This window comes from Chenopodium album, chromosome 9 (genome assembly GCF_948465745.1).
Source record: "Chenopodium album chromosome 9, dcCheAlbu1.1, whole genome shotgun sequence".
Lineage (NCBI taxonomy): Eukaryota > Viridiplantae > Streptophyta > Magnoliopsida > Caryophyllales > Amaranthaceae > Chenopodium > Chenopodium album.
Window position 1 is genome coordinate 20,964,713 of NC_137842.1, and position 27,948 is coordinate 20,992,660.

The window sequence follows — 27,948 nt, forward strand, 5'->3', positions numbered from 1 at the left end:
AACTTCAAGCTCAAGGATGGGGTTTTGCGGCATTTCATCCCTTCTAGAAATATTCCCCATCCGTTGACATCTATCACAAGTGTTGACAAATATCCAAGCATCCTTGAATAGAGAAGGCCAAAAGAGCATAGATTGAAGGACCTTTGAGGCGGTCTTTTGAGCACTCATATGCCCACCACAAGGAGAAGAGTGGCACATATGGAGAACACTTTGAACCTCGTCGTTGGGGACGCATCTCCTCAACAAACCATCGACCCCTCTTTTCAATAAAATGGGATCATCCCAAATGTATCTCTTGGCCTTGTGCTTGAGTTTTCGACGTTGTTGCGAAGTGAAATCCGGCGGTATGGCACTACAAGCTAAGTAATTCACAATATCCGCATACCACGGCTCTGATTTCACTTCAAGGACATATAGCACATCATCTCATAAAGCGTCCTCTATTGGCAAGCCATCATCTTCAAACCTTGCACCGCCCAACATTGAGAGGTGATCCGCCACCACATTCTCGGCTCCCTTCTTGTCTCTCATCTCATAATCGAAGTCTTAAAGGACTGAAACCCATCTGAACACCCTTGGTTTAGCTTTCTTCTTCCCTATCAAATATTTGAGAGCCGAGTGGTCGGTATACAAAATTGTCTTAGAACCAATGAGGGAGGTTCTAAACTTCTCGAATGAATGGATAACCGCTAGGAACTCCTTCTCGGTAGTTGTGTAGTTTCGTTGGGCATCATTGAGAGTTTTAGACAAATAATGTATGACATTAAGTTTCCCATCCTTTCGTTGTCCAAGAACCGATCCAATGGCCTCGTCACTTGCATCGCACATGAGCTCAAACGGAAGAGACCAATCCGGACCTTGGACAATAGGAGCGGTGAAAAGGGCTCCTTTCAACCTACAAAAGGACTTATAACAAGCATCATCAAACAAAAACTCCTTATCTTGTTTCAATAGGGATGTGAGAGGCTTAGCAATCATTGAAAAATCTTTTATAAAGCGCCGATAGAACCCGGCATTGCGAAGAAAAGACCTCACTTCCCTCACGTTGGTGGGGGGAGGAAGTTTTTCGATGACCTCAACCTTGGCTCTATCAACCTCAATGCCGGCATGGGAAATTTTGTGCCCAAGAACAATCCCACTTTCCACCATAAAGTGGCACTTTTCCCAATTCAACACGAGGTTAGCCCAAGAACAAGCCCTCTCACAACACGGGATCCATTGGTCGGGTTCAGTATTTAGTCCCTAGAATGCTTAAAAAATCGTATTTAATTAAATTCTGTTTTTAATAGTCCATGGATCAGCCTTGATGTTTAGTCAAAGCATAGTTTATTTTTAATTTTGGCCCAATCCTTTTTTATTTATATTATTATTTTGGCCCAAACATTTTTATTTTAATTTTTTTACATATTTTTTTGGCCCAATTAATAAATCAAATATCAGAAATGGCCCGAAACTATCATTCGGCAGTTAAACAGGCTAAAAAATTAGGGCAAAATGGGATTTTGATGGAAAACTGGTCAAAGTGTTTTTCGCGTCACGGCCAAAAGCATCGTGTCACGGGGCTCAATGCTGCGCCATGGTGTGAATTCCCGTGACACGATGTCAGTGTTGTGCCACAGGGCAGCTCCGTGTCCTTTCCGCGTAAACCCTTCACGCATTTTATCTCTCGTAACCTAATTATTTCCCGCGTCACACTGTATACCCCCGTGTCACGAGATTTTCCCCTGTTTGACGATTTCTGACACCGTGTCGCGGCGTGCTCTGCCATGTCGCGACGTTATTTTTTAGAGTTTTTATCTTTCTAGAGTTCCGTGTGTTCCCTCTACTCCTTTTCCCTATAAATACCCCCTCATTTCTGATGTACGGGACATCAATTAACTCTCTTTTTCTCTCTTCTACACCCTAATGTAAACATTAGCCTAACCTTCTTCTTTCAAAAGTCCCTCTTCAAGCACTCCAAGGAGTCCATACTTTACTCAAGGTTCTGTCCTTAAGTCAAGGCGTGAAAGGTAGAACTGTTTGAGGGTTTGGCCCTAAAATAACTCTATTTAATTTAATTTAATTTAATTATTGTTTTATTAATTTCCTTGAAGTTGCTAATTCGTTTATTATTTTATAGTTGCAAGCAAACAAAATCAAAGTAAGAATTATGTTCTTTTTATTTCTATTATTTTTCTAACGATTTTATATTGTTAGATTTATTGTTAAATTGCTTCCAATATTAATGTTTATTCTATTTTTATTTTTGATCACCATATTGCATGTTTAAAGGGAATATTTAATTGAAAATCACGCCTAATAAGATAATTTGGACGACCAGTTTAGGTTCCTTTTTAATCTTGTTGTTAATTCAATTGATCACAATATTTTAGAATTATGTGTTGCAATAATATTCACTACTAGAAAAAAATTTATTTGCTGCTATAAATTTGCTGCGTTTTTGACAAATCGCCGCAAATAAAAACGAGTTTTAAGTGTACATAAATCAAAAATATTGATTTGTAGGGGTTTTTCAATAAATCTGCTGCAAATGAAAATATCCTCCCTAACCCTAAACCCTCATTTCCTTAAATTCATTTCACTCTCCCTTTCTCTCTTAACCTCATTTCCTTTCTCTCACCTGCCCCAACTATCACCGATTCACCGGCAAGCGTTTAATCAGTCACTCTCCAAAACCATCACCGTCACCTCCCTTCTTCACCGTCGACTCAGCAGTCACTCTTAATAACCCTCACCGTCTCTTTCCTTTTTTCATCGTTGCTGGTAGGATTCGATTTTTCCTCAAGTACAGTTCGGCTAAGGCTTTTGTGATGGAGTTGCTGTCTTCGGATGATGGATCTTTTGTTTGTGGTTGACGGAGCTGCCACTGCTGCCGGAATCTCTCTCTTGCTATCTCTCCATCTCCTCAATTTTTGCTCACCAAAGCCCTAATTTTTGCCCTTATTTTGGGTTGATTATTTTGCTTGACATAGTTCAATTCTCCCTTTCACTCACTCACTAACAAAGGTAATGTTAAAAATTATCTCCTTAATAGAGGATGAATTTTTACATGGGTAATGTTTTGGGGGTTTATATTTGCTCTAATTTTTATAAATGCTCTAATTTATTGTTTAATAAACAACATGCAAATTGGAGTGGTTTACTTTTTCAAATATTCTTACTTTTGATTAGTTCTAAGTTTAATTCATTAGTTCAGATGTAATTTATAGGTATTGATTTTACTCAATCAATTCCATCTGCTATGTAGTTATTTTGCCATTTTTTTTGTTGAGATTTACTTTATTTTATGGGAATTAGCTGTCTATATTAGTCTGAGATTTGTTGTATTATTCTGGACATAATTGGATAACATAGGTATCCCTAAATTGTCCTATACATTATACATGCTGGGAATTAGTAAGATAAAGTAAACCCAATTCACTGGTTTATGATTGCTTTTGTTGGATTTTTAGTATATTTTTTTTAATTTATGATTGTTCTTCATTGTTATTGTACTTAAAATGGGGTGGACATGGGTAACCTGTGTGCTCACCGCAATCTACAGACTGTCACTTTTAAAGCTACGGTAACTGATTATATATTCTATTTCCTTTATTCACGAAATAATGGTTTGCAATTTTAGGGAAATTATATTCCAAATTATGGTTTAGGTCTTACTTTGGACATCTTTTGCTGGTTTTTGAAGCATTTGAACTCGGACACAACATCAATAGAAGCTCAAAGTGGATAATTATGAACTTTTTCATATTGATACAAGACAAGGCCATATTGGTAAGGCTTTCAATTGCTTTGGCGAAATATTGTTCTTGTATTTGTATCTTATTTACCCCTAATGCTTTGGTTTGGTATGACTTATTCTCCTTGGAAAAGTGTGAATTTCCTTTTTAACCTTGCTTTGTATTTACTAACCAATACTCTTTTCAATTAAGATTGTCATTTTGTCTCTTTTAATCTTTTTAATTACTAATTACAGCAACTTGAAAAGTATATTGTGGGAGTAGTAGTTGCACCATAATCAAATTATAAATTATTGTTGTGGAAATGATATTGTTACTAGTTTTGACTAATTAGTTTCAAGTGCTTTAATGTTGATACTTTGAAGATTTATATGGCCCCATAGTGATACTTGTTGTTGTATTTAATGGAAAAAGGAAAGAATATAAATTGTGTAATTACATATGCTTAAACTATTTATTCGTATTTAACTATTTGTGTTGTCAATGTCGTGCAATTTGGCTTTGGTATATGCAATTACGGCCTTTTAAGCTAATTATAATTTTACTTTTTGTTTTTTGTTAGTTGAGTCCTTTTAGCTAAAATCAGTCAATGGTTTTTCTGATTTGAGGACAAAGTCTGTCTTTGGAGATTTATTTTTGGTAAGTAGATTTGACAAATTCAATCTATACTTGCTAATTTAAGCATATATGTTCTTTTGATATCCAAGTTGATGGTGGCTTGTGACTTGTTGCAGTACTTAGGCCGCTTAATCTCTTACCAATGCGGTTTTTAATTACGCAGAGGTGCTGCTCATTACTTTCCCAAACCTGGCCATGAGAATCGACCCATCTTAAGTCTTGAAGATAGCAAGGGAAACACACATTACATGTTGCAGCAAAGAAGGGTTGTGCCCAGGTTAATTTTTTCATCCTTACATTTCTTATTTCCTATAGTAGTTCTTGAATTCCAAGTAAATTATTTTTTCATTTGTATCATCAATGGACAGTGGGTATAAGCCCATAATCATATTATGGCTGTGTTGATTCGTTTGATCACTAAGAAAGTGATGCAACTGGATTGGGTTGCATCTTATATTAGGTGATCCCTAAGTAAGCCTTAGTTATGTTAACTAATTTTTTCATTTAAAATTTCAGGTTGCCTATAGCCTTATACAGTATTAAGGCATAAACCTAAATGCAATCAATATAGCAGGGGAGACTGTGCTTGATACTGCTGAAAAAATTTGACCACCAAAGCTTGAAGCTAGGGCACATAATTCAAAAAACTTGGGAAGCCTCCAAGCATAGAGAAGCAATTTAAGCAAACCATAAGTAACATCAAACACGACGTGCAATCGCAGTTGGAACAAATCCATCAAATCGATGTTAAAGTCTAAAAGGTTGTGAAAAAGCTTAAGAAACTCCATACCAACGATATCATAGGAATTTATTAAATGGAAATGTACAAGTTTGTAATGTTGCGGTGGTTGGATTACTTCTTGTTGCATTCCCATTGTAGGATTATTTATTTTTTCATTTTTAAAAAAAAAAAAATCGTAAGTGTAATGTAATATTACAAATTACTGGCAATATATATGTTTATATTTATATATGTATGGATTTGGGTAACAATTAAGCTGTAGTCTTCTTGTTTTCTACTAGCGCAAATAAATGTTTTGATAATATAATATTGTTCTAGTGATTTAATTGCAGCTCTTAGAACAATAAAAGAGCAAAAATTAAATTATTGTTTTCTACTAGCGCAAATAAATGTTTTAATAATATAATATTGTTCTAGTGATTTAATTGCAGCTCTTAGAACAATAAAAGAGAAAAAATTAAATTATTGATTAATTGTAAAATATATTAATTTACGGGGGTTTTATGGCATTAATGCAGCAAATCAATCAATTGATTTGCAGCGGTTAATGGCATAACTGCAGCAAATCAATCGACTGATTTGCTTCTCTTTGTAACCACAGCAAATCAATCAAATCAATCATTGATTTGTTGCACCCGCGTTTGTTGCCACTCCAAAAACGCAGCAAATTAACTATTTGCAACCGCTGCAAATCAATGTTTTTCTACTAGTGATTAAACCAATTTAGCATAATAATAGTGTAGAGAAAATTTAATATTTTGTTTGCATGCCTTTGAGATCGCCGGAATCACTTTTCACTATATGAATCGAGTATAGGCCAATACAGGCGAATGTGACTTCATGACTCACTTCGTTGTATCATCCCTGATCCTCCTTTCTTGGTTTCGAACCATATGGATATATAATGTTCCTTTATCGTGGTTGCCTTTTATAATACGTAAACGGTTTACAAGTTCCTTAAAAAACTTGATGGCAGTTCCCTACTTTCCTTGTCTTTAATTGTATTATGTCACACTTGAAGAAATTTTTTTTTAGCAATATCAAGCACCGTTTCCCCTGCTTTACTGAGTAACTTTAGGTTTATGCCTTTAAAATGTAGAAGGCAATAGGCAACCTGCAATTTTAAATAAAAAAATTAGTTAACATGATTGAGGCTTACTTAGGGATCATCTAATATAAGATGCAACCCAATCCAGTTGCATCACTTTCTACATGATCAAACGAATCGACACAGCCATATTATGATTATAGGCTGATGCCTACTGTCCATTCATGATACAAATGCAAAAATAATTTACTTGGAAGTCAAGAACTACTATGGGAAATAGGAAATGTAAGGATGAAAAAATAACCTCGGCACAACCCTTCTTTACTGAAACGTGTAATCTTTGTTTCCTTTGCTATCTTCCAGACTTAAGATGGGTCGGTTGTCATGGCCAAGTTTGGGAAAATACTGAGCAGACCTCTGCGTAATTAACAATCGCATTGTTAAGAGATTAAGCAGCCTAAGTACCGCAACAAGTCACAAGCCACCATCATATTGGATATCAAAAGAACATATATGCTTAAATTAGCAAGTATAGATTGAATTTGTCAAATCTACTTAACAAAAAAAATATCTCCAAAGGCAGATTCTTCCTCAAATCAGAAAAAACCATTGACTGATTTTAGCTGAAAAGGACTCAACTAACAAAAAACTAGAATTATAACTTGCTTAAAAGGCCGTAATTGCTATATACCAAAGCCAAATTGCACGAAATTGACAACGCAAATAGCTAAATACCAATAAATAATTTAGGCATATGTAATTACACAATTTATATTCTTTCCTTTTTCCATTAAATACAACAAAAACAAGTATTACACAATTTATATTCTTTCCTTGTATCCATTAAATACAAAGCAATGTTAAAAAGGAATTTCACACTTTTCCAAGGAACATAAGTCATAGCCAAACCAAAGCATTAGGGGTAAATATGATACAATCATACAAGAACAATATTTCGCCAAAGCAATTGAAAGCCTTACCAATATGACCTTGTCTTGTATCAATATGAAAAAGATCATAATTTAACCTCTATTGATGCTGTGTCCGAGTTCAAATGCTTCAAAAATAAGCAAGAGATGTCCAAAGTAAGACCCAAACCGCAATTTGGAATATAATTTCCCTAAAATTTCAAACCCCTATTTCGTGAATAAAGGAAATAGAATATACAATCAGTTATCGTTGCTTTGAAAGTGCCAGTATGTAGGTGGCGGTTAGCGTATAGGTTACCCATGTCCACCCCACTTTAAGAACACTAAAAATGAAGAATAATCATAAATAAAAAAAATATACTAAAAGTCTATCAAAAGCAATCATAAACCAGTGAATTGGGTTTACTTTATCTTACTAATTCCCAGCACATATAATGTATAGGACAATTTCGGGATACCTCTGTAATCTAATTATGTCCAAAATAATACAGCATATTTCAGACTAAAATAGACAACTAATTCCCAGAAAATAAAGTAAATCTCAACCAAAAAATGGCTAAATAACTCCATAGCACATGCAATTGATTGAGTAAAATCAATACCTATAAATTACATCTGAACTAACGAATTAAAGTTAGAACTAATCAAAAGTAATATTATTTGAAAAAGTAAACAACTCCAATTTGCTTGTTGTTTATTAAACAATAAATTAGAGCATTTATAAAAAAAAAAACAATAAATTAGATCATATATAAACCCCAAAACATTACCCAAATAAAAATTCATCCTCTATTAAGGAGATAATTTGTAACATAACCTTTGTTAGTGAGTCAGTGAAAGGGAGAATTGAACTATGTCGAGCGAAATAATCGACCCAAAATTAGAGCAAAAATTAGGGCTTTGGTAAGCAAAAATTGAGGAGATAGAGAGATAGCAGGAGAGAGATTCCAGCAAGCAGTAGCAGCTCCGTCAACCAATAACAAAAGTTCCATCAACCCAAGACAGCAACTCCATTACAAAAGCCATAGCCGAACTGTACTTGAGGAAAAATCGATTCCTGCAAGCGATTATGAAAAAAGGAAAGAGACGGTGAGGGTCTTGAAGAGTGACTGATGAGTCGACGGCGAAGAAGGGCGGTGACGGTAATGGTTTTGGAGAGTGATTGATTCGACGCTGGCCAGTGAATCGGTGATGGTTGGGGTAGGTGAGAGAAAGGAAATGAGGTTATAAGTGAAAAGAAGAGTGAAATGAACTAGGGGGGGTAAGAAAATGAGGGTTTAGGGTTAGGGATTATATATTCATTTGCAGCGGATTTAAAGAAAACCCCTATGAATCAATATTTTTGATTTATGTACACTTAAAACTCATTTATATTTGCGGCGATTTTTCAAAAACGCAGCAAATTTATAGCAACAAATAAATTTTTTTTCTAGTAGTGTCACACTTCATATTAGTGCCAAGCATATCCACCACATGCTTTAACATAGGCGCACTTCGAACGACACCTACAATTTTGCGACTCCACTGGAGAGAGGATTCTTGGTTATTTATCGATTTGAGTGATCGGTATTTAATTAAGATGAGTGGATGAGACTTGAAAGATTCTTGAAAAATATTCATGTTATTAAATTGGCATTTTTTCATAAGCATAGACATTTTAACGTCGCAGTTAGGTCTGTCCCGTAGGAAAAATTGAATAACTTGATTGAGAACAAAGGAAAATAGGGCACCAGTCAGTTTTTTTACTGCCACGCCACGACAGATGCTGCCGTATCACGGTGCAGTACACCGTCATGCGTTATGCACCACCATGACACGATACACTCCGTCGTGTCACGGTAATCCTTAAATCCGTCCAGTGGCTTATTTTCTCTTCTTATAATCAACTTCCTTCGGTTTTTCTTAAAAAATGTGTGTGTTCTACATACGTCTTAGCCCTGGGGAATCTAAGCTCTATCAACCCAAAAACGTTCATGGCAATAAGGGTTCATCCGAGTTATTAAATCCACCCAAACTATGGAGTTGAGTTTTATTTCATCACGAACTCGCGGAGCCGCCTGTTGGCATACACCCTTTAGGGAGGCTGCCTTGCTAAAACGTCCAAACTCTTAACCATGGTACCTTTTTGACACCCAAAGCTTGACCAATATTTGAACATAGATCTTGACCTTAGGTTGCGAACTATTTTTACATCGTGACTAAATGCTACGTGGTTTATTTGGTGCTAACCCACATGTATTTGCTCATTTTGTTTAACTTATGACCGAGGGTTTTTATTTCCACATAGTAATTAGACGGACTGAAAAATGATTAAAACCTGGAAATTACACAAATTTAGGCCTGGAATTGTGCACCATGTCACGACAGGTCTGTCGTGCAACTGTGTACAATTCCATGACACGCTGCAATGTCCCATCTGACGGTGCATTGTACCGTGTCATGACAGTCAGCACCATTGCACGGTGCTCAAGATTTTTTCCAGTCAGTCCTTTTTTGGTCTTTGTGCGTGCTTATGTGGTTCGTGTATCTGGTTTGATGTCATATCTAGCTGTACGGTGATAACACGTGTCCATAACCTCACTTTATCACTCACATGTCGTGTTAAGTTCACACACTCTTTCGTTAGTCGTGCACTATTTTATGACCGTATTTTAGGGTGGTCTTGTGCTGTTTTTTTTTTTTCGTAGTAAGTCGGATGGTATCCTCCCATTCATATTTTTTATAATATAAAGAAAATTTCAAAAAAAACAAAATTTTGCTTTTTTCTTTTTCGGATGGGTCAAGATTAAGTCTAGTCATTAAAGGTGTGTTTGTTTCGATGTCACAACACTTGGTTAAGAAGCAGGTGTAGATTGTTATAGTTCAAGTCAATACCTCAACAACCTCTTATACCAAAGAGGTGTATAAGGAAACCACCACAATCATCTCCACAAAGTCAGTCTCTAGTCTACTTTCAACCAATGGCTACTAAGGAGGATATTGAGAACATAACAGGACCATTGAGATGTTGTGTAACATGATGCAAACGCTAACCACCAAGGTCAACACGGTAGAGCAAGATAATTAAAACAATGTCACTGCCGCTGTAATGGACAAGATCAAAGAACTGATGAGTAAACTCTCTAAAGAGTTCACCTGTCACCTCTTCGTCCATAAGGAACAGGCTTCCCGAAAATTTTTCCACTGTTGACATTCCCAAGTTCAAGCCTACTGATAATCTGCTGTTCCACTTGAAGGCTTTATATGCGACCATGGCTCTTATGGGATTAGATGTGACACTCTTCCCTACTGTGTTCCCTCTTTCCTTGGAGTATGCCTGTAACCAGTGGTTCTACTCTCTAGAATCCAAACATGTTGCAACTTGGGAGGATGTTACTTAAAGCTTCATGAACCGTTACAAGTGTGACATCCAAGCCAAGACTTCTGAACGTGAACTCTCCATTCTCAAACAGAAGGAGAATGAAGGCTTCACTACTTTTCTCAGCAGGTGGAGAGAAACAACTGCACTCTTGGTAGATCCTCCCAAGGAGAAAGAGATGGTTCTCCAATTTATTGCAAATCTGATTCAAAATTACAAGCCTCACCTGAAGTTTCTTCCTTTGATTACCTTTGAAGCTGTGTACGATATTGGGATCAATATCGAATATGAACTGATGAAGACTGCTGGTAGCAACAACAACAGCAACACTTGGAAAAATATGAAGAACGAAACTCCTTCTTCTTCGTCTTCAAAGGCCAATAATGCTACTAACTGTTTGGGGGTAAAAATTACCCCTATATGTGGACCAATGCCACCTCGACATGTGTCCGCAAGCTTAGCGCTCAATGAGCCAATTAGAGCATGACACGTGTCACTCAATGATAGAAGGGTGAAAATGGGCTTTAAGCCCACAACCCTAGAAACCGAATATCAGTGGGAAGCCAATATATTTAGGTTAAATAACCTAAGAGGCACATATCCCAATGCTCTATAAATACTGATCATTATATTAGTTTAAAGGGATCCAATTCTCTCTCCAAGGGCAATGCCCCCCACAATTACTCTCCCTTCTCTCTACTTTCTCTCTCAAAAATACATTATTTCGATCACTGACTTGATTGTCGGAGGCGGACCTCCGGCCCCCCGGGGTCCGTTGTTTTGCAGGTGACCGGTCCGTTTGAGTGTTGCATTGCGGATCTGTCTTCCGCAGGACGTACACGCCCTCCACTCGGGTACGTACAAAAAACCCCCAAAACATTTGGCGCCGTCTGTGGGAAGACACATCTGTAATGGCACAACGGTAGTGGATCATTGACTCAAGGAGGGAGCCTCCTTTGGGAGACAACAGGTGTCATGAGGCCTGATGTCTAGAACAACAGTCGTCGTGAGGTTGAATGTCGAGAGTCAGGCGGCTAAAAAGGCCAGTCAGACTAAGTTATGCATTTTTGAAGGTTAAAGGGCAATGTCGTTTAACCTAAATTTTATTAGGGGTGAGATGGCTAAATTGGCCAACTCCCCTATTTAAATCCGACTCATATAATGAGTCAGCGGCATGCTACACAGCCGGATGCATACAGCCGGCATTCTACTCTATCTATAGATTCCACTAGTTTTGACAACTAGTGGAACAAGCTTATTTATCTTTTGTAAAAAGGAGAAATAAAAGAGTTAACATTTTTAATTAAACCAATAAAGTGTTGTTAAGCACTATCCTATGCATGCGACAAAACCTGAACAATCCTCCTTCATTATCCATGAATGATGGGGAAGCTGCAACTTGTATAAATACAAGTGGCAATCTTTTTACACTCAAGTAGCTGCCAAACGGCATTCTCATGTGCCGCATGAGTACAAGCCCACCAAAGCACAATTTTAAATTCATATTACTTATATTATAATCATAAAAGTCTTACTTTTATAATTATAAAGGTAAGAACAAGTTAAAACTCCACTCAAGCGGCATTTTATCATAATAATTTGCATGAGAGCTTGGTGGAAAAAGTTGCCAGGCGCCAACAAACTATCAAATTGGGATTAGCTACGTACTCCACATGTTTTAATAAGGGTAGCCGGCACCATTGAGCTGCTCCGCCATTGTGATACACAATCATTATTATGATAGAGCTGCTCCATTTCTTCTTCTTGCCTTAACAAGTCAGACTCAACAATTTTTGCATCAAACATAGTCGGTCAGCGTTATTAAAAATGTCAGTCCGCCTGTGTTCAATTTAAATCTTGTACAAGAGGCAAGAAGTGTTTGGTGTGTGCTTAGGCTAAGTAGTAACATCAAGGCAAACTACTTTGACTATCAATAGGGTAAGCCGGTTACTATCATCAAGTTATTAACCGGCTGCAGCATTCGCTCATTGAGCTCGACTGACTCCAAACCGGCTGGGTCGTAATCAATCAATTCATATTTTTGCACCCCATACAGCCTGGGTTATAGCCAATTAAATCCGGCTGCAGCGGTTGCTTTAAACAACCTCAAAGCCGGCTGTGATGTGAGCTAGCAAGAGAGCTCGATTGTAAGCTTGCTCAAGCGGCAAATATGCCAACTTATATAATGGTAGTAAGGCGGCACTTAGAAGGTGGATGCCTAAGTGATACAGCTGGTCAGAGCTATCAACGGTGTCAGTTGGGGCTGCTTTATTCTTCAATAAAACCCGGCTGTAGGGGAAGCTTGGCTCGTAAATCAAGTCCGGTTATGATGGCGACCATATTCATCATTATTGCTTAAGCCTAATTGATTGTATAAATAAGAAGCAAGGTGGCAAGCGGTTTAATAAATTATTTGATAGTATCATGCGTCATTTACATGCGACAAGTGAGATACATTTCCATACTCCATGTTTTTGACAGCTATCAAAGTTTAATTTATTAAACTCCATATTCTACTCTTGAATGGACTCATGAATAATTTAGGCAGTTGTAATGATGATCATAATAGAGTCGCTAGGATTGATCATTTGCAAGCTCGTGAAATCCAATAGGCTGGACGGTCATGACAGCCGATCAACAAATGAGAGTATTATGGGTGAAAGGGGTAAGGCGGCAATGATGGGTGTCAGACATAAGAACAACAAACAAGCCTTAAACTCCACATATACAAGCGGCATCATAAGCTATACCTTTGCATAGGCGGCATAGAAACCCGCATGTGTAATCAGAGCAAACCCATTTCTCGAGCAGCTTTCCCCATCAATTAAATCCGGCTGTGTGAGCAGATTGTCCCACCAATATACCCCGGCTGTAGTGACATTTTTGCTCGTCACAAAAACCGACTGTAGGTGCAGCTCTCCTCGCCAAGTTATCCTAGTTGCCAAGGCTCAATTGCTCGTCAAATATGCCCGGCTGTGGGATGCTTTGTTAATTTCAAATGCTCGTCAAATAAACCCGGCTGAAGGGTTATTTTGTTCACCAATTAAATCCGTCTGGAGGGCAACTTTATACCTCAATCAAGCCCGACTGCCCTCAAATGGCTCTAGGGGCTGCTGCAAGAATGGCTACAATGGTCGTTTGGTTCATCCTCGAAGCTGGCCGCAAGTGGCTGCAATATTCATCTATTATTCATCAATTAAACCGGCTGCCATGGTTGTCTGGTTCGACCTCAAAGCTGGCTTGCTTGATTGTTTTTTAACATAAGCGGCAGCCGACACCTGATCGTGATGGCTCATCATTTGAGAATAAGCACAAGCGGCATCAAAAAAATTGTTAGTTTTTGATGTCAGCCGGAACTTGATGATTGTTGTAACATGATGATTATGAGTATCATCACATGGTGATTATCAACGGGGCAACCGATATTTGGTGCCCGGATGACCATGTCATGTAGAATTAACGGGTGTATCACCCCTTAAGCAGCTTTTGTGCGTGAAGCTAGTTGGGCTACCATACAAATTTGCAAATCATTATTATGATTTAAAAAAAAAAAAAAAAAGCCGCCTGACTACATGATCATTTTGGAGGAAAAAGAAAAGAGTGCATCACTTTGTATATAATATACATGAGTAGCATATTAAAAGATTACAAGCCACATACGACATTGATGTCGGGCTACTTTGTGCATCCTCAAGCCCGGCTGTAGTGGCAGCTTTGCTCGTTACAAAAGCCGGCTGTATGGGCATCCATGCTGAACAATTTACCCCGGTTGTATGGGCACCCATGCTCATCGACTAATCCCGGCTGTTGGAGCAGCTTCGCTCTCCAATTAAGTCCGACGGCAGGGCACCTTTGCTTATGAACTAACCCAGCAATAGGGGCTGCTGCCTACCTTGATTAAGCCCGGTTGTGGGGCTTTTTCTTGCCTCGATTAAGTCGGCTTCCATGACTTCTTTGTTCAAGCTCAAAGACGACTGTTATGGTTGCTTTGTTCAAGCTCAAAGACGGCTTCCATGGCTACTTTGTTCAAGCTCAAAGCGGGCTACCATGGCTTCTTTGTTCCTCAATCAAGGCCGGCTATATTTGCTGTAGGGGCTGCTTTGCTCATCTACCCTTCCCGATTGTGGGGCTGCATTATGCCTCAATAAGGACCGGCTGCAGTGATTGCTTTGTTCATCAATTAATTCAGGTTGAATAATGGAGGTAACAATATAATTTGATTTGATTCCCTCCAATAATAATAATGCATTAAGATAGTAATGATAGTCTTTATTATTATTGTTATTATTATAATTTTGATTATTGATGCATCGATTGAATTTTAAAATAATCTGACGGTTGTCTAAACTCCAATATTAAACTAAGTTTAAAACTTAGTATCTAAACTAACGTCAAAGTGACGTGAGGCCAATTGCCGGATTATAAACTAAGTTTGAAACTTAGTAGCTAAATTAACATCCAAGTGACGTGAGGCCAATGGCCAGATAATAAACTAAGTTTGAAACTTAGTAGCAAATTCAACGTCAGAGTGACATTCGGCCAACGGCAAGATAACTAAACTAGGCAGAAAACCGTTTAGTGGCTATACAGCCGGTCTCAACCTAGACAAGAGGCCAATGGCCGGATGGTTTCTTTTTTCATAAAATAGCTTTTCCCAGCATGGACAATGGCGTCCGGCGACACCCCCCCGGGTGCGATCGTCGCAGAGAGCAGCCTAACTGCTTGCTCTACGTACCTATGCAGACGGCAATGATTGAACGACCAAATTGATCAACTCATAGCCGTCTGACCAGAACAGTCTAAAGAACGACTAAGTTTTCGGAACACCGGATGTCCTAAGACATCAGTTGGTGACCGACCGAATTTTCTTACTTAGGCTTTTCATTCCAAAATTTCACAGACTCTCCCATTGGGGCAAAAAGAGTTGTGCAATTGGTTATACAACCGTCTTGAAAAAGACATGAGGCCAATGGCCGGATGGTTATACATTTTGGTAAATATGTCTGCTCCAATGTGAAATATGGCGTCCGGCGACACCCCTCCGGGTGCAATCATAACAGAAAGCACTCTATCGTTTGCTTTACGTACGCATGATGGGCGGCAAAAATTAAACGACCTTATTGGTCAATCCATAGCCGCCTGACCTGGGTAATCTAAAGAACGACCAATTCTTTAGGAACCGGATGTCCAAAAGACATCAGCCGGTGACCGACCGAAGTTCTAACTTAGAATACCTTCCGAAATTATACAAGTCCTCCCAATGGGGTAGAAGGACATTGAAAGTATAATTGGATTACGAACACCCCAGGCAGAATTTGCCTCCTGTCCTACAAAGAGTCAAGCCGCCATTTGCCTCTTGTCCTATGAAGAGTCAGGCGGCCATTTGCCTCCTGTCCTATGAAGAGTCAGGCGGCCATTTGCCTTCTTCCCCAGGCGGCCATTTGCCTCCTGTCCTATAAAGAGCCAGGCGACCATTTGCCTCCTGTCCTATAAAGAGCCAGGCGACCATTTGCCTCCTTCACCTAGGCGGCAATTTGCCTCCTGTCCTATGAAGAGTCAGGCGGCCATCTGCCTCCTGCCCCCAGGCGGCAATTTGCCTCCTGTCCTATGAAGAGTCAAGCGGCCATTTTCCACTTGCCCCTAGGCGGCCATTCGCCACCTGCCTTATGGGATGTCAAACGTTTCAAAAATATTCTAAGTCACCTAAAGGTCATATGACCACCATAGTGGGGCTAAAAGAAATAAAAGTCGTCATCTGTCTAGTTTAGGCGGCAATCATTATTATGATTGATTAACTTAGAAAATATCATACCATTTAAGGTATCAAATTTTCCAAGTTAATCAAATCTCTCTTTTATTGAACTACACATATGCCGCCCATAAAGGTTTTGAACAAGCGGAAAATAAAGCCTTGATTTCGAAAGGAGTAATTCCTCTTGAAAAAGAAATTACCCTTTCCGAGGGGGTACTGTTTGGGGGTAAAAATTACCCCTGTATGTGCACCAATGCCACCTCGACACGTGTCCGCAAGCTCAACGCTCAATAAGCCAATTAGAGCATAACACGTGTCACTCAATGATAGAAGGGTGAAAATGGGCTTTAAGCCCACAACCCTAGAAACCATATAACGGTTGGAAGCCAATATATTTAGGTTAAATAACCTAAGAGGCACATATCCCAATGCTTTATAAATACTGATCATTACATTAGTTTCAAGGGATCCAATTCTCTCTCCAAGGGTAATGCCCCCCACAATTACTCTCCCTTCTCTCTACTTTCTCTCTCTAAAATACATTATTTCGATCACTAACTTGATTGTCAGAGGCGGACCTCCGGCCCCCCGGGGTCCGTTGTTTTGCAGGTGACCGGGCCGTTCAAGTGTTGCATTGCGGATTTGTTTCCCGCGGGACGTACACGCCCTCCACTCGGGTACGTATAAAAAAAACCCCAAAACACTAACAACGTCAATGTCAATGATGTGTTAGATCTTAATGCTCCCCCTCAAAGATTCCAAAGGTAAAGGAGGATTTATACGCCTTTGAGAATGAGCTACGATGCTTCTTTTAATCGCTTGCATAATCAAGGACTGATTATGCCAATTAGACCCTTTCCAGAACCTCGACAAGAGAACAGAACTGCTAGCTATGACCCCAATGCTCATTGCATGTTTTATCAAGGAGAAGGTCATACAACTGAAAAGTGTTGGAGGTTGAAGGATGTAATCCATGACCTGATCGATGCTAATCAACTTCCTGTCCCCCAGAGGACAAGAAGCCTAATATTCAAACATGTCCCCTTTCTAATGCTTTGGCTATCATTGGGGGACGATGTCTCCTTTGATCTATCAATACTCATTCAACCTGTGAATGAACCTTTACCAGAAGTTGTATTTGTTTCAAACTATGAAGAAGTGAATGGAATTTGGGATAGTGACGATGAAGAGGTCTATCTCAAAGATATAGCATGTTCATTTCTTGGTTTTAGTGAACATGATAGGGAAGACCTTGAGGTCAAGGTTCTCACCAGAAATGGACGGTTGCAACCGCCTAGTCCACCTCCACCTCCACTACAATCACAACCAATAGTTGATCCCATCGACCTTGTGAACAAACGATGTGATAAAACGTTACAAAAGACTAAGGTGGAAATGAATGTATGCAGGATATTGGCCACCTCCCACGAGCATCGAAAGGCTGTGATGAATGCTCTAGTTAAAATAGTTGTTGATAATGATATTACTCCCCAGGGCTGGTAAGCTTTCTGACTATTGAATTGCCAAGTACCAGTAATCTGATTTCCTTCTCAAACAAGGATCTTCCCCTAGAAGGGGACCAACATAACAAGGCCTTACACCTCACTGTGGTTTTTAGGCAGATAAATGTTCCTCTGAGCATGGTTGATAATGGCTCTGCAATCAATGTATGCCCACTCCGCACTGTAAAGAAGTTAGGCATAAAAGATGAAGAATTGATCCCCTCTCCTCAAGGGATTCGTGCTTACGATAATACTCGCCGCCAAGCTGTGGGTACTATCATGATAAATATAACTACTGGAGCCATTGAACGTCGCGCCAAGTTTCATGTGGTGGACATTAATGCTTCATTCAATCTGCTATTAGGTCATCCTTGGCTTCATGAGCTAAAGGCGATCCCATCGTCGTTGCACTAAAAAGTGAAAGCTATAGTTGGAGGGGTTCCAATTACCATTGATGCCTCCCCATGCGCATTCAAGTTATTGATACTCCAATCGTCCATGTCAACCATGACGAGGAAGATAAAGATCTCTGGGGATTTAAATTAGACGATGTTCTCATAATTGAAGAAGACAAGAAGTGTCACCTCGACATTGATCCTTATTCGAACACTAGTGTTAATGCCAAGAAGCAAGGGCATTTCCCTAGAATGACCCTCGGACTCAAAAAGAAAATGGCTGAACTTTGGGGGCATCCTAGTGCACCTACGAAGGATACCTTTGGCTTGGGATTCAAGCCAACAAAAGAAGATATAAAACAGGCTCTCCAGAAAATGAAGCCTTGAAATAATGCTCGAACCATGAAGACGAAAATGCCCATGGAACCATACCCCTTCACTCTCAACGGCAATTACATAAAAGAAGGGAAAAACTTCCCACGCTATGAATTCCCTGAGCCTTTCGTCCATAATGGGAAGCGTGAGCCAGGTTTTGAGATGTTCCTTGATTGTGACTTCGTCGAAGAAGAGTTCTTAACAACTGAAAAACAACCGAGTCCAAGCTCTGATGATATGAACATTAATCTTCGTTTTGGACTAGAAAAGAATGAACCCAAACCTGTATGAAATGACGATTCTGAACACATTCAAGCTGTCATATCAAGCAAAGATTTTGACCCCTTTGAGTTAATCGTCCAGACTGATGATGTTTCAAAGGGATGGTACAAGACGGTGAAGATCACTACGCCAAGTGGAGAGAAGTTGGAAGTGACTGCTGGCGAAGGTCCTATATTTGATGAATCTGAATCGTCTAGGTCCGAGTCCGAGTCGTTAGACCAGTCTTTAGGATCTAAGGCCGACCCCCTTTCTTCCATATATTCTAATGCAATTCCCCTTAATGCCGAGTCTCTTGTTGAGTCTCCTCTTTCCATCCCAAATAATTTCGGCGAGGTCGCAGCTGACCTTGCCTTTCTCGATGTAATGACCAACGAATGAAATAAAATGAGTACCTTTGCTTACGATGCATGTCATTCCCCTAACCCTGATCAATATTGCTTTGCTAATGATAAAAATGACAAAGAAATAATAAAAGCAATGGAAGAACACGAAAATAAATCAGCAATCATTGAAGATACAGAAACAGTTAATATTTCCAATGATACGACTATCAAAGAAGTTAAAATTGGATTAACACTAAGTCAAGACAAACGCAAAGAGGTAATTAACTTGCTTAGTGAATTTAATAATTTATTTTCTTGGTCATACCAAGATATGCAAGGAATTGAGACCGAGGGATAGGATTTTTGGTGCTCTATGCGTTTAAGGTGTCCTTGACACTGAGGTAGAATTAAAAGGGTTCAACATTAAATAATATGTGGTAACTAATTATTCAAAAATTAAATTGGTATGTTTGGTTGATTGAATAAATATTGTTGATTGATTTATTATGCTTTGAGAGTCATCACCAAGTCCAATAATATGTAAATAACGTAAACTGAAAGAGATTACGCACCAAAACTCTTGGAACGTATATACCTTGAGTATAAACAATGGGGGGAGTTATGGGGTTTTATATTTAACCATAACTTCTAATGGAGTACAGGACGCTGTATATTCCTTTTTATTTATTATTTGCGCAGGAATTCCGCCACCTTTTAGTGGTTTTGTCGCTGGCACGGTTATCTCCCGTGTCAGTTAACCTCAATTTATTTAGGGAAGGTATAATTAGAAACCCCTTCGATGCGTAATCAACGCTAAATGAATTATTTAGTGTCTAGTAAAGTGTCTTGTTGATTGTTGTGTGTGCTTGTAAACAGGTACATTGAGGTAAGTGTGTGTTGATAGGTGAAAGCATGTTAGTGTGTTTAATTACACCTGCGTACTCAGCTTTGCTGATTGTGTGTATTTGTGTGTTTGGCCCTGTCTTTATCTTGGTCCTATGACGACCCATTTGTAATGGAGAGTAGTGGGGACAAGTAGAGATAAACTTTTCAGGTATTGAAGCATATTCATGACGGGGCATGAGTGAAGAGTGAATCATGCTAGTTTCCAATAGTTTACGATGTGTTTTATGCTTTGTTTATTTATGATACTTTTCATGTGGACTAACGCAAAGGCTTGGTTTTGGAACGGTTTTGAATAAGGGCCTTTAATGGTTCCAAGTTGTAGTTTGATTTTATTTGACTTTGTTTGTTTGGTTTTAAACTTTACTTTCATTTGGTTGACTTTTGAGTTGACTTGTTTAAACAGTTTTTAATTTAAAGTCTTCCACTGTGTATCTTTGATAATTGCCTTAGCCGTTTTCACGGTGGCGGTAATGTCTTAGATATTCCTAAATCGTATTTTAAAAAGTAAAGTGGATATTTAAAAGAAAGGAATTTCTAGGGTGTTACATAGCGTATAAAGACAATCATCACCATATAGTCCACATACATTATTATTGTATTCAGGTCCATAAATTTCTTATAATCTCCCACTTACATAAAATACAATTACATGTTTGTGATTCTTGATGATTGCATTTTACTTTAAAACTTTATGAGCTCAGAATACTATGATTTCTAAACGTCTTTAAACAATTCGGTCCATCAATTATATTAACATAGAGTCAAAGCCATCTAAGCTACGATTAACGTAACTAGGCCCATCAATGGCGACAATGTTAACACAATCAACGACATGAATCAAGTATAGGTGTGTAGCATGGAAATAACATAAATGTGATCCAAAATGTCTGTTTCCAACTGGTCCACTTCAAGCTTTAGCAAGATCACGATAAGATCTAATAGAAGAGTAAACCAAACTGAATACTTTATTTCTGCAGAAATACTTAAAAGCACAATATTCAAAACGTGTTTATGTCATACAAGCAATAAGATAACAAACTCCCACTGAAACTATATATCCTAAGGTGGCATAACACCCATATGAGCAGTGTGCTCATGAAATACTTTGGGTGGTAAACCCTTAGTAAGAGGTCTCGTAATCATGGAGTTTGTATTAATATGCTCTACGGACAATTGTTTACTCTCCACTCTTTCCTTCATAACAGTAAACTTGACATCAATATGCTTTGATTTTGACAAGCTTTTGTTACTGTTGGCATACAATACTGCTGACCTGTTGTTGAAAGGAATGGTGTCCTTCGAACAAGTGTACTAATCCGTTAGTGGGTTCAGAATTATTAGAAATCTAATATATTCAGTGAGGTCAAGTGATCGGAATGCCTGGGTGGAGGCCGCTTCCGATCAGTAATATTAATGAATAATTAATATTACAGCTTAATCTTGACTGAACCCTTCGGGTCACACCCAAGCATTCAACAAACCGAACCGACGAATTAATTCGGAAGGAATTAATGAGTCGACCGAGTAATATTTATTTAGACGTCGGAAATTCGAGCTTAGAGCGTCGAAACTGAGAGTCGGAAGTCGAGTCGAAAAATAGTGAAAGACGAGACGAGAAATAGTAATAAATCAACAAAAGACCAAAATACCCCTAGCATCGGAATGCCCAAGCAAACCGAGTGCTAAGGGCGTATGCCCTAGCATGGTGGCTAGCATCGCAAGGCTAGGCACAGCCTTGTGCGCGCAATAGCTAGCAAGCCATGCCGCAACAAGCTGCAGCAGCTAGCACGCTAGGCGCGCCAGCACGCCACAGCTAGCAGCAGCATGGCTAGGCCATTGCTTGCTGCTTAGCAGCGCTGGCCAAGGCCAGCAGCAGCCCGCACAAGCATGCTGGGCTTGCTGGCCAGCAGCGCTTGGCAGCCCGCATGCGAGTGCTGGGCATGCTGGGCTTGCTGGGCGTGGCTGCCACGGACAGCAGCACATGGCAGCCCACCTTGGCTACCTTGGTGCCCAAGGGTGGGTGCCATATGGCTAGTGGTCTTTGAGTGTGTGTGGAGTGAGGTGGCCGGTTATGGGAGAGGGAATGGGGAGCAAGTTTGGTCCCCCCCTTCTCCAAGTGGTCCTCACCTAACCACTCACATGAGCTTGCCACTTGTTGATTTATTACTAGCTTGATTATTAATTTTATTTTAGCTTTAAAATAAAAGGAAAAATCATACTATCCCACATTGATGGGAGAGTAAATGATACTCCCATCATTTCCTATAAATACCCAAGTATGGGCATTGGGAATGATGCTTGAGTAAGAGTTGAAAAAGGCATCACAATTAGTGAAAACCTTTGATCTCAATATAATTACTCGGGTTTTATTGGTCGGGTCTTGCTAACCCCAAGACATTGGACCTAGTCGGTTTTGTTGGTGCGGGTGGACTTCGTTGGAGGTCTCCGTGTGAGCGGGACTTGAAGCTTTCAAGTAAGAGCTCATTTTGGAGCGAAGCACGCGTCAAAGGTAATTAGCTTATCTTAATCTTGTGATTAATTTAATTATGTTTATGGTTTTATTTATTGCGAGTGCGGTCTTGTTTTTGGGTTTGTTTCCGCGGTGAGTCGGACTCACCAAACCCCAACAGTGGTATCAGAGCCTCGCTCGTTTATTTTTAAAATCATAATATTTTCAAGGTGTTTTTATGGCTTAATTTTTCTGGTTTTAAGTTGCTAATTAGATTAGTAACTCGTTTTTCCAATTTTTACCTCGTATTAGAGCTGTCTTCAGCTCCCGAACCCAGATTTCGACCCAAAAATAGTGAATTTTGGGTGGAAAAGGCGTTCTGGAAATGGTTTTACCCTTTTAGGACTCTGTTTTTAGCCAAAAACGACCAGAAATGCATTTTTCGAGGGATTTTTCGTTTTAACGAAAAATTTTAAGTCTTTCTAACCTTGAAAATTGATTGCATATTTATGGTGGTTATGAATTTGGTTCTTTCCTTTATTTATATGCAATTTTAGACCACTTTAAGCATGATTACTTGGTAGTAATTGGTGCTTTAAAGTTTGGTTTTATTTTTTCACATAATTGCAAATTAATTGCATTAAGTGTGAAATAGTTGTTCTTTGTTGCTTCCAAGTACTAAAGATTCAATCTTTATTTATGATAAGTGATTGAAACTTTGAGTTACTAAATTCCATGAATTTTGGTTAAACTTTGTTGATTTAATCATTTTTTAGTTGATTGGAATCATAAAGTTTAAAACTTGTGATTGAAATTGGTTTATCTTCATATTGGAAGATATAATTTATTCATGGAGTCACAAGTATTAAAGTTGGAGTCTTTATTGAACTTATGTTCAGTTTTCCAACTCCCTTTTATTTTGTCAAAATCTCAAGATTAATTTAAAGTGATTAAATTAATAGTGAGAATTGCCCTAATTTATTTTATTACACCAAGTTAAACCAATTTTATTAAAGAATGGTTCTTAGAAATAAATTTGGTTAATTGCATTTGGATGAATTATTTAAGTTGGACTTGTTATTTTTCTTTTTTCCTCAAAATTGATTCTAAAATTAATTTAGAATTGATTTATAATGTCACACACAAAATCGATAATTTTCGAAGCATTAGCACGCAACACGAGGCCTAAGAGCCCCGAGCTAGCTCTCGGCCAGCTGGGCTGCTCACGCAACCCATATGTGGCTGCCGAGGCTGCTGGGCACTTCGTTCTTAGGTGCTTGGTGCTGTGCGTGTGTGTGTGCGAGGAAGGGCGTGGGCTGCTGCTCGCTACCAGCAGCATAGCGCGCCAGCCAGCAGCAAGCAGCAGCATGGCGCAGCAGCAGCATAATGCTGTGCGCGCTGTGCGTGCTGCTACGCTTGGCTGGGCTGGGTGTAGCGCATGCGAGCACAAGCAGCCCACATGCATGCTTGGTGTTGCGGGGGTGCGCATGGGCATACTACGTGCTTGTTGTACGGAATGTACAATCCCATAATTGGCACAATAACCCCGGGTTATTAAGGCGATGCTATTTTAAAGTTAATTTTAGCGTTGCTTAATATGTAAATAAAGGTAATTTTTGGACTCCAAGTCTTAGTGCTAGGCACTTAGACATTTTGGAATACGTATTTTGCTTAAATTGTCGTTTTAATTATTTTAATTATTTTGTTTATTTTATTAAAATTTTTGGAGGCTAGGCCTCGGGTTTTGAGCGACATTTGCAAAATTAATTTTGGCAAATATTTGGGTTCACCGACTTTATTAATTGGATTAGTTAAGTTGGATGCGGAATTTAGTGGGAGCGTCTCTAAGTTATTACCATAACCGGTTAAAACAACTTTCACTAGTTTAATTAGGCGTGTTAATTGGATTAACCACCTAGATTAGTTACTAGTTCTCGCGCGTTTTATGCATTGTTACTTGTTTATCGTTGTAAAATGCATGGGCCATTCAAAGATAGTGAATGGATGAATGGAATGTAAAATTCTCTCACAGGTTTTATGAAATGGCAACTAGTGGGGCCCGATTAGGATAGAAAATACGGACTGTGATCCGTGATGTATTTTTGTAAATCTAAATACGGTCTGCGAACCGTTGAGTATTTTTGTACCTTAATATTTAGATTAGTCCTAATCGTAGATACTAGCAATTGTAATATTTTGGTCAAGTCTTGAAGACGGGGTTCTTAGAAGAAGGTGTTCTCGTTTGAGAATTGCGAGGGATGTCTATTAGGCAAGATGATTAAAAAGCCATTCTCCAAGTTGGGAGAAAGGGCAAGTGACTTATTGGGTCTTATACATACCGATTTATGTGGACCAATGAGCTAAACCACAAGAAATGGACATCGATATTTCATCACTTTCACAGATGACTATAGTAGATATGGCTATGTCTACCTCATGTCGCATAAATCTGAGTCATTTGAAAAGTTCAAAGAATTTCAGAGTGAAGTTGAAAATCATCTTGGCAAAAAAAAAATCAAAGCTCTTCGATCGTATCGAGATGGTGAATACTTGAGCCAAGAATTCGATGACCATCTGAAAGAAAAGGGTATACTTTCAGAATTGACACCTCCAGGAACTCCTCAATGGAACGGAGTATCCGAAAGGAGAAATCGGACCTTGTTATACATGGTACGATCAACAATGGGTCTTAGTGATATTCCTATCTCTTTCTAGGGACACGCACTTCTAAATGCGGCACTAACACTGAACCGTGCTCCATCAAAAGTTATAGAAAAGACTCCATATGAATTATGGACGAAGAAACCTCCTAGGTTATCTTTTCTAAAGATATGGGGATGCGAAGCATATGTCAAGAAACTGATTTCTGACAAACTTCATCCCAAATCTGACAAGGTTTACTTTGTGGGCTACCCAAAAGAAACCAAAGGGTATTACTTCTACAACAAATCGGAGAACAAAGTGTTTGTTGCTCGCGATGGTGTCTTTCTGGAGAAGGAGCACCTTTCTAAAATGACAAGTGGGAGGAAAATCGAACTCGACGAAGTTCGTGAGGATGAGCAACAAAATCATAATGACAGTCAAAGTGCTCAAACAGCATCTGTTGACGCAGGTCAAAATGATCAAAATGTGCAAAGTCGAACCGACAATGCAAATGCTCAATCCATTACCCTACGTAGGTGTCAGAGGCCGAGATCTCAACCTGATAGATATCTTGGTTTAGTATTAACCGAGAATCAGGACATCCTGATTATGGATGGAGATGAACCGGCAACCTACAAGCAAGCGATGGCAAGCACCGACTCTGCTAAATGGCAAGAGGCCATGAGATCTGAAATGGATTCCATGTTTGAAAATCAAGTCTGGGACTTGGTTGACTTACCCGAAGGTTATACACCTATTGGATGTAAGTGGATTTTCAAGTTGAAAACCGACAAAGATGGAAATGTATTCATTTACAAAGCTAGATTGGTGGCAAAAGGTTACAGACAAGTTCATGGTATTGATTACGATGAAACCTTTTCACCAGTCGCAATGCTTAAATCCGTTCGGATCCTCCTAGCGATTGCTGCATATTACAATTATGAAATATGGCAGATGGACGTCAAAACCGCCTTCCTTAATGGTTATTTGGAAGAAACTGTGTATATGACACAGCCTGAAGGTTTTGTCGACCAAAACAATGCTAGGAAAGTCTGTAAGCTTAAGAAGTCCATTTATGGATTAAAGCAAGCAAGCAGAAGTTGGAATCTACGATTCGATGAAGCCATCATTAAGTTTGGTTTTATCAAGAATCCAGATGAATCTTGTGTTTACAAGAAGGTCAGTGGGAGTGACATCGCCTTCCTAGTCTTATATGTCGATGACATATTGCTCATTGGAAACAGCATTCCGTTGTTAGAGTCTGTAAAGGCCTGGCTTGGAAAGTGCTTCTCAATGAAAGACTTGGGAGAGGCTCAGTACATACTAGGCATCAAGATCTATAGGGATAGATCGAAAAGGATGATTGGATTGAGTCAGAGTACTTAGATTGATAAGGTACTTGCTCGATTTGGCATGGAGGAGGCCAAGAGAGGTCACCTGCCAATGTCACAGGGCATAACCCTAAGCAAGAAGCAGTGTCCACAAACACCTGATGAGCGGGTAAGAATGAATCAGATTCCATATGCTTCGCTTATTGGATCGATCATGTATGCCATGATATGTACTAGGCCAGATGTATTGTATGCCTTGAGTGCTACGAGCCGTTACCAATCAGACCCAGGAGAGGCGCATTGGACTGCGGCCAAAAATATCCTAAAGTACCTGAAAAGGAACAAGGATAAATTCCTGGTGTATGGTGGTGCAAAGGCTTTAGTTGTGGAAGGTTATACCGACGCAAGCTTCCAGACAGACAGAGACGATTTCAAATCGCAATCTGGATATGTGTTCTGTATAAATGGAGGGGCGTTTAGTTAGAAGAGCGCAAAGTAGAGTACAACTGCAGATTCTACAACTGAAGCCGAATACTTAGCAGCTGCTGAAGCAGCTAAGGAGGCTGTTTTGATTCGTAAGTTCGTTGGTGAACTTGATGTTGTACCCTCTATAAAGGGTCCAATAACCCTCTATTGTGACAACAATGGAGCTATTGCTCAGGCCAGAGAGCCTAGGGAACATCAGAAGGTCAAACATGTCAAGCGGCGATTTCACATGATTCGAGAATGGAAATCAGAGGGTGAAATCAGAATTTGCAAGTTGGAACGGATGACAATGTAGCCGATCCACTTACTAAACCTTTGCCTCAAGTGAAGCACAACAAGCACGTTGAGGCAATGGGAATCAAGCATGTAGGAGACTGGCTTTGATTTCCTTGTTTAGTGTTTTAGTTAATTTTGAGAAAAATTAATGTAAGACGCTAAGGAAAACCATTCAAGTTTTGGAGTAATATAAAATTTCAATATTTTATTACTCCGTTATGCTATTTAATTGTGGTTTAGGATTAAATAATGAGTCCATTCGATTTTGAGAATATTCAAAATAGGGTATCAAGACCAGTCTTGGTAAGGAAACACCTATTAAGTGAACATTGAATATTATAATCGAAAATTATCCCTAATCAAGGTCATTTAAACGATGGACGATTAATGACCGATTGAGATTAGTGTGTAGTTTGATTTATAGCACCGTTTCATGTGCTACAAGGACATTATTGTCATAAATCATTTGCACAGGTATTGGTTTAGAACCATACTGGATCGACCTATGAGAATACTTTAAGAAATTAAAAAAATTTGTCATAAGTATACTTCTCATTATGGCTATCGGAACCTATTTCCTCGACCATGAGTATTGTGAGTTCTCTTGTTTGAGTACTAGTTCGCTTTGATGTTGTCAAACGTCTGTCGTAATAGGGGATTATAACGGCAACACTCGGGCGACTAGGTCCTCTCAGTAAGAGGAGCTACATTACAAGACTGGGAATGTCCCCCTTCTAAAATAGGGAAGATGTATTTGTTGTATACAAGGCCTCTCGTAGAGCGAGACTGTAAAATG

General features: G+C 39.1%; 2 long non-coding RNA genes across 8 annotated transcripts; one reads left to right on the forward strand and one right to left on the reverse strand.

Moving 5' to 3' along the window:
* The first annotated feature begins 2,522 nt into the window (after positions 1 to 2,522).
* On the forward strand, positions 2,523 to 5,324 carry LOC145559648 (uncharacterized). Of its 5 annotated transcripts, none has more exons than XR_014092829.1 (5): positions 2,523 to 3,006; positions 3,623 to 3,771; positions 4,300 to 4,376; positions 4,519 to 4,632; positions 4,872 to 5,324. It is a non-coding gene; the product is annotated as an uncharacterized LOC145559648 (long non-coding RNA). The 5 variants fall into 5 exon arrangements; XR_014092831.1 differs by having other exon boundaries at positions 3,651 to 3,771; XR_014092830.1 differs by having other exon boundaries at positions 3,686 to 3,771.
* Positions 5,325 to 5,540: 216 nt separating this feature from the next.
* LOC145559649 (uncharacterized) lies at positions 5,541 to 8,330 on the reverse strand. Of its 3 annotated transcripts, none has more exons than XR_014092834.1 (3): positions 7,892 to 8,330; positions 6,450 to 7,281; positions 5,541 to 6,211 (listed from the first exon to the last, which is right to left on the reverse strand). It is a non-coding gene; the product is annotated as an uncharacterized LOC145559649 (long non-coding RNA). The 3 variants fall into 3 exon arrangements; XR_014092833.1 differs by having other exon boundaries at positions 6,450 to 6,562; positions 7,126 to 8,330; XR_014092832.1 differs by having other exon boundaries at positions 6,450 to 8,330.
* Positions 8,331 to 27,948: the final 19,618 nt, after the last annotated feature.